The sequence below is a fragment of the Petaurus breviceps genome, unplaced genomic scaffold (assembly GCF_028583685.1).
Source record: "Petaurus breviceps papuanus isolate PSGF00001 unplaced genomic scaffold, PetGlider_PUasm1.0 428, whole genome shotgun sequence".
Taxonomy (NCBI): domain Eukaryota; kingdom Metazoa; phylum Chordata; class Mammalia; order Diprotodontia; family Petauridae; genus Petaurus; species Petaurus breviceps.
The window spans coordinates 4,007,142-4,013,230 of NW_027186331.1; the positions used below are offsets into that span (position 1 = coordinate 4,007,142).

A 6,089-nucleotide genomic window follows, 5' to 3' on the forward strand; every position below is an offset into this window, starting at 1 on the left:
GGGGGGAGGAGGAGGTGCCGAGGGAGGACCGGAGGAGGGCGGGGCGGGCGCTGCGGCACCTCGGAGGGGCGGGCAGACTGAGGAACAGACCCGCTTTACTGGGCCGGTAACAGGCTCCCCAAGGCACATCGGACCCTCCCCCCCCACCCCGTGATCTCTACCGCACCCCTCCCTCAGTTTCCTACTCTGTAAAATGAGGAGCTTGGATGAGCTGATGTCAAAGGCCCTTCCAGCCTGAAAACTACACTCCCTCCCTCTGCCCTCCCCTCAAGCGTCCCCTCCTCCCCAAAGCTCCATCCCATCCCCCACCTTTGTGTTCACCCTAGGCCCTCCCCTTTCCACGGCCCCTACTTGGATGTGCCCCTCCCCAGTGCCCCCCCCCACCTCCGTACGCTCCCTAACCCTCCTTTCCCTTCCCCCCCCCAACTTCTCCAGAGCTCACTCAGTGAAGCGCCTCTTCCCTAAGTGAGACCGCTGCCCTCCCCACAGCCCCCTCCAGAGTCCCATGCCCATATTGGGCTCTCATGTAGCAGCCCTACAACCCTTTTTCCTTCAGAACCCCCACCCTCCCCCAGGGAGGCAGCAGGGCCCAGTGGGAAGAGGGGTGCTCTACTCCTGACCATTTGGGGCGCTGGGTTCAAGGCCCTGCCTCTCTCTGGGGGGGGGGTCATTTTCCTCAAGTGTAAACTCAAGAGCTTGGGCCAGACAATAATCTCTGAAATCCTTCTGGGCTCGAAAGCTGGGACTCTGTGACTTTAGGGCCAGTCCCTTCCCCACCACCCCAGGCCTCAGTTTCCACATCTGGTAAAAGAAGGGCTTGGACCAGCTGGTCCAAGGAAGGAGCCCTGAGTAGAATTCAGGGGCTCTAGCCCTTAGATAGGAAAATATGTATGTATATACATACATACGTACATACATACATATATACATACATACATACATACATACATACCTATCCAATATAAATGGGTTATCTTTGCAAAGCTATGTATTTTGTTTCATGCACTTAAAAATCTTATTCAGAGAAAAGGTGGTTGGGCTTCATCCCCTGATCGTTTCAGGCCAATGGGGCCCAGCACACACAAGGGTTTAGAAGCTCCAGGCTGTGAGGTGCCTCCCTTACCCATGATCCTTCTTGGGCCCTGGCCATGCTCTGCTCTCAGCCCCAGTCACTGTGCTGCCCCACCTGAAAACCTGAGAGCCTTGCATGCTTTCGGTCTCCCATCTGCAGAGCCCCCACCCCAGGTAACTTCCTTCTCCCACTCGAGGCTCAGAGAATGGGTATGCCCTTCTGCCAGTCTCCTTTCAACCTGCTCCTAGCTTCTTATAGAGCCTAGCCCCCACAGAAACACTTCTTGGGTCAGAGGACAAGAGAAGGGCCAGGACCAGCCCTCAAGAGCTTGTTCTGGGTCCCCATTCACAGGGTCTGTACTGCTATCATTATTGCTTACATTTCTCTAGGGCTTTATGGCTGACAAAGCCCTGTCCTCACCACAGCCAGTTTACCTCCAGAGAAACTGAGGCCCAGATGGGAATTGCCCTGAGCAGCTGATAGATGTTCTCACCTGGTGGCTTAGATTCAACCTGAGGTCTCCCAAGGGCTGGACCAGCACTGTTGGGAGCCCCCACCCTAGCAGGGTAGCACTGAGGGATGGGTGGCCCAGAATTCCCCCTCCTCTTAGAGAGTACAGGTGGAGGTCACTGGGGCCAGCCCCACAGTGGAGAGGGACTCCAGGCTGCTCCCATCTCCTAGGACTGCTGGCTCCGGGATGGAAGCTCTCCTTTTAAGGGGCCCCAAGAAGGAAAGGAAGCTGCCCCAGGTTACACCAGTAACAAATGGAGAGGAGCTGGCACCGTCGCTGACTGTAGCAAGAAGCATATTCAGGGAGACCCAAGTTCAAATCCTGCCTCAGACACAACTTAAGGCAAACTACTTGACCTATCTCAACCTCAGTTTCCTCATCTGTAAAAGGGGTATAATAACAACACCCACCTCCCAGTATTGTTATAAGGGATTGGATGAATTAACATTCATAAAGGGTTTAGCAAACCATAAACCCTTAAATAAATCTTAGGTGTGAGGTGGATAAAGTGGAGGGCCTGGAGCCAGGAAGACTCTTCATCCCACTTACTAGCAGCGTGACCCTGGGAAAGTCACTTCACCCTGTTTGCCTTGGTTTCCTCATCTGTAAAAGGAACCGGAGAAGGAAATGGCAAACTACTCCAGTATCTCTGCCAAGAAAACCGCACAAAGCCCCTGGGTTTTTGGAATCCTCTTAGACCCTCTGCTGAGTGTTGCCTATAATAAGTACTTAAGTTTTGGTGAACTGAATTGAATTGAAGGGGGAGAGGAGAATGACCTGGTCTGTAGATTGGGACGCAAAGGACCAGGTTTAAAGGAAAACCACATTACAGGCACTGACGCTCATGTAACCTAAAACAAGTCTTTTAGCTTCCTTCTTTAGTGCCTGTTTCCCCCTTAGCCAAATGAGGGATTAGGGTAGGGGCTGGGGCTCTTCTAGTTTGGAAACTTTGAGCCTCGGGTCCCCCAAGTGGACTAGGACACAGTACAGTCTGAATTCAACCATCAGGCAAGCATTTAACAAAGGGCTTCCTGTTGTCCAGGTCCTGAGTTGAGTCACAAGAACAGAGAAAAGGCCCAAACCTGCCCTGCCCACGAGGTCATTGGGAAAGAATGACAGATAAATAGGGGCCAGGAGAGATCCACAGGAATAAGTATGAGGTCACCTTTGACGTAACAATGTTCAAGGACTTGTCTGTAAGTACTACTGCCAATCACACTTATTGATATGAAGAGACGTTTAATAACCTGTTTATCATATGCTTGGAGCACTGTCTCAGGGTCCACAAAAGCCAATGGGCCACCAACATGTTCAAAAAGCTTCCACAGAATTAGGCCCTGCATGGTAGAGAGGACTCAAATTTTAGAGGGCAGAAGGGAAGGTAATAATTCACACATCAAAGGACCAGTAGCAGAAGGGGAAACTCTACCTCAGGTAAATTAATAAACTCATCAGCAAATACCAGAGCTAAAGCTGATATCTCCAGCTGGGATTTGCAGACAGAGCAGAGACTGACCAGATAGATCCAGGGTTATCTGAAATTGTCTCAACTTAATGAGATAGGGGTAGGAAAGCTGAGCCAGAAAGTCTTCCATTATGAACCTGAGCTAAAGGGTGATGTCTCAGCTAAATGGTGCAAGCTCCAGCCTAGGATGTGACCAGCTCTCTTAATAAAATGGGCAATACTAAAATTCTTTACTGGGTCACAATGAGGCAAACGGAGTTAAGTGACTTGCCCAAGGTCAGATGGAACTCAGGAAGATGAATCTTCCTGACTCCAGGCACTGCCCTGCCCTGTCCTCAAGTGTGTATCAGCCTTTGGCATCCCCCTGCAGTCACAGTTCCCAGCTACCTAGTCCCAGTGCTGCCGCAAGCACCTCAAACTCAGCAGAACCAGAGCAGATGACCACTTGAGGCAAAGCCCATCCTCCTCCAGACTCTGCTCAGCACACCACCGCCTTCCAGTCACCCAGTCAGGCAGCCCCGGAGTCATTAGTGACTCTGATCTCTCTCAATGTGACATGCCCAAGCAGGCCATAACATCTCTCAGACCTGGCCCTTTTTCTCTACTCATACAGCCTCTGCTATAGCAGTTCAAGCCCTCCTTACTTCTTACCTGGGCTATTGCAATAGCCTTCTGAGTTGTCTCCCTTCTTCCAGGTCTCCCCATGCCCTCACAATGGGTACCAAAACTAGATTTCCAAAACACTGATCTCATCATGCTGTTCCTGGACTCAACTGCATCCACGGTTCCCAAATCCTTAGCCCAGAATTTAAGGCTCTGTCTACACAATCTGGCTCCCACGACTTTTCCAGTTATTTGCTCCGCCTTCCAGTCAAGCTGGCCCCCATTTTCTCCATTTACATTATCATCTTCCTTCCCTCTTTTACTAAGAATCCTGAACTTCCAAGCAACTCAGGGGACACCTTTCCCTGCCGTATGAAATCTCTTTGTGTTATTTTCTATATACTTTGTATCCCCTGAGGATATAAAATAGACACTGTTTCACTTGGGAATAGACTTTCATTAGTCTGATAAGTGAGTAGCCGTCTGAATTGAGAGCTGCGATTTGGGGATCAGGCCACAAGGGGGCGGTAAGTATCTTAGTCGTGTTTCCTAGACTGGAACAGACCGTTTTTGTCATTATTCGTTATCACAATCATCCCCCCTCCCATCATGTTTTCTAGGTTACGCTTCCCTCCCAATGCCCTCCTCCGGTTCATCATGCAAAGATCATCGTCCCCTTTTACAGACGAGATCACAAGGAGACGCTTGAGATAGGAGACCCAGTCAGGAACCTACCCAGTCTTCTGCCTCCTCCTTGCACTTTGGTCTTTCTACCAAACCATGGAAATATACATAACATTTCCTTTTTATAAAATGCTTGTAGGGGGGCTGGGTGGCACAGTGAGTAAAGCACACTCCTCGGAGTCAGGAGGACCCGAGTTTGGTTCCGGCCTCCGGCACTTAACACACAAAAAAACTAGCCGTGTAACCTTGGTCAAGTTACTTAACTCCAATTGCCCTCCAAAAGGCCAAAAAAAAAAAAAAATGCTTTTAAAGGGTAGCTAGGTGGCGCAGTGAATAGAGCATCGGCCCTGGAGTCAGGAGGACCTGAGTTCAAATTCGACCTCAGACACTTAACACACACGTTGTGTGACCTTGGGCAAGTCACTGAACCCCAACTGCCCTCCAAAAGATAAATAAATAAAAGATAAAAATAAAGATAATGCCAATTCCCATTTTCACCGACAATCCTTTTTTTCTGTTCTTTGTATATGGAAATGTTTGTTGATGTATGTCAAGATCTCAATTTTTAAAAAAGGTTTTAAAGATGTTATCTGCGGACCATTCACTCAACAGTCGCCTCCTACGCCCTAACGTGGGTTCTATGGGAGGGGGACAGAAGCTTGGGCAGATCCTACTTACCAAGCAAGAAGAGTTTTCAAATCAGTGTTGGGACTGGGGTCTGAACACCAACAAGCAGTTCCAAAAAGCAAGGTAGAAAATCTTAACTGGTTTGGAGCAGTGTGGAGCAGGGCACTGTGGTTTGCATAGAGAGGACAATGTTTACATTTCTGTCACAGAGGATTGACCCTTCTCCTGGTGTGCCAGTAAATGGATAACATCCCCTTCTAGAGGGGAAAAATGTAAGTTTCACCTGCCCAACTAATATTTTCTCCCTCACTGTCTTAAGTGTGGCCAATTAACAAAAATAATCGATCAAGCCTCGGTTTGTAGTGTTTGCCGATTTCCAAGGGGTGACGATCTGCTTTCCTTCTGGGCTGGCTCCAGCAGACCCTGCTTCCTCTGTGATCTGAGTGATCTGAGGCTGATCTCCCTCCTGGAGGAGAAGGTGCACAGACTCCAAGAATGTGGCCTTGACCCACTGTGGGGGTGGGGGTGATTTAGGAATGTGAAGTATTCTTAAAGGAGACAGACCTGAGGCTTCAATGAGGGGGCAGGAGGGATGGGAGCTAGAGGAGGGGAGACTTGCTCCCCATTAGGGTGCTGGAGAATTCAAGCCTTACACTGAGGAGAAGGGCCAGGATCTGGAGAGGATGTTGGGGATAACTAGATGGTGAAAACAAATGTGAGGTTCTTCCTGGAGAGGAGTGAAAGAGATGATGGGAGCAGGAGAAGCATGACTCCTCTTCCTCCTCCTCCTCCTCCTTTTCCTCTTCTTCTTCCTCCTCCTCCTCCTTGGAATGATTGAGGAGATCCACAGAAGCTCCAGAGAGAGAGATCATTCTGTAAAGAGAGGCAGAGAACAGAAACCTCAGTAGCTGATGACAGGTTCCCCGTCCCTTAGTACTATCTGGCAGCCTGACAAATAACAACAGGGAACCCCTATTTGTAGGGTGCTTTAAGATTACTGAAGCATTTTACAATTATTATCTCATGATCCTCACAATAGCCCTGGAAGGTAAGTGCTGTTATTATCCCCATTTTACAGATGAGGAAATTGAGGCAGACAGAGGTGAAGTGACTGGCCCAGAGTCAGC

The 6,089-nt window shown here is 49.4% G+C and overlaps 1 protein-coding gene across 2 annotated transcripts in view; it reads right to left on the reverse strand.

Moving 5' to 3' along the window:
• AIFM3 (AIF family member 3) overlaps positions 1-5,115 on the reverse strand; it is a 49,577-nt gene extending 44,462 nt beyond the window's left edge. For both annotated transcript variants that reach the window (XM_069100896.1, XM_069100895.1), the window contains exon 1: positions 5,014-5,115. The gene's annotated coding sequence lies outside the window, so the exon portion shown is untranslated. The remainder of the gene's footprint in view (positions 1-5,013) is intronic.
• Positions 5,116-6,089: the final 974 nt, after the last annotated feature.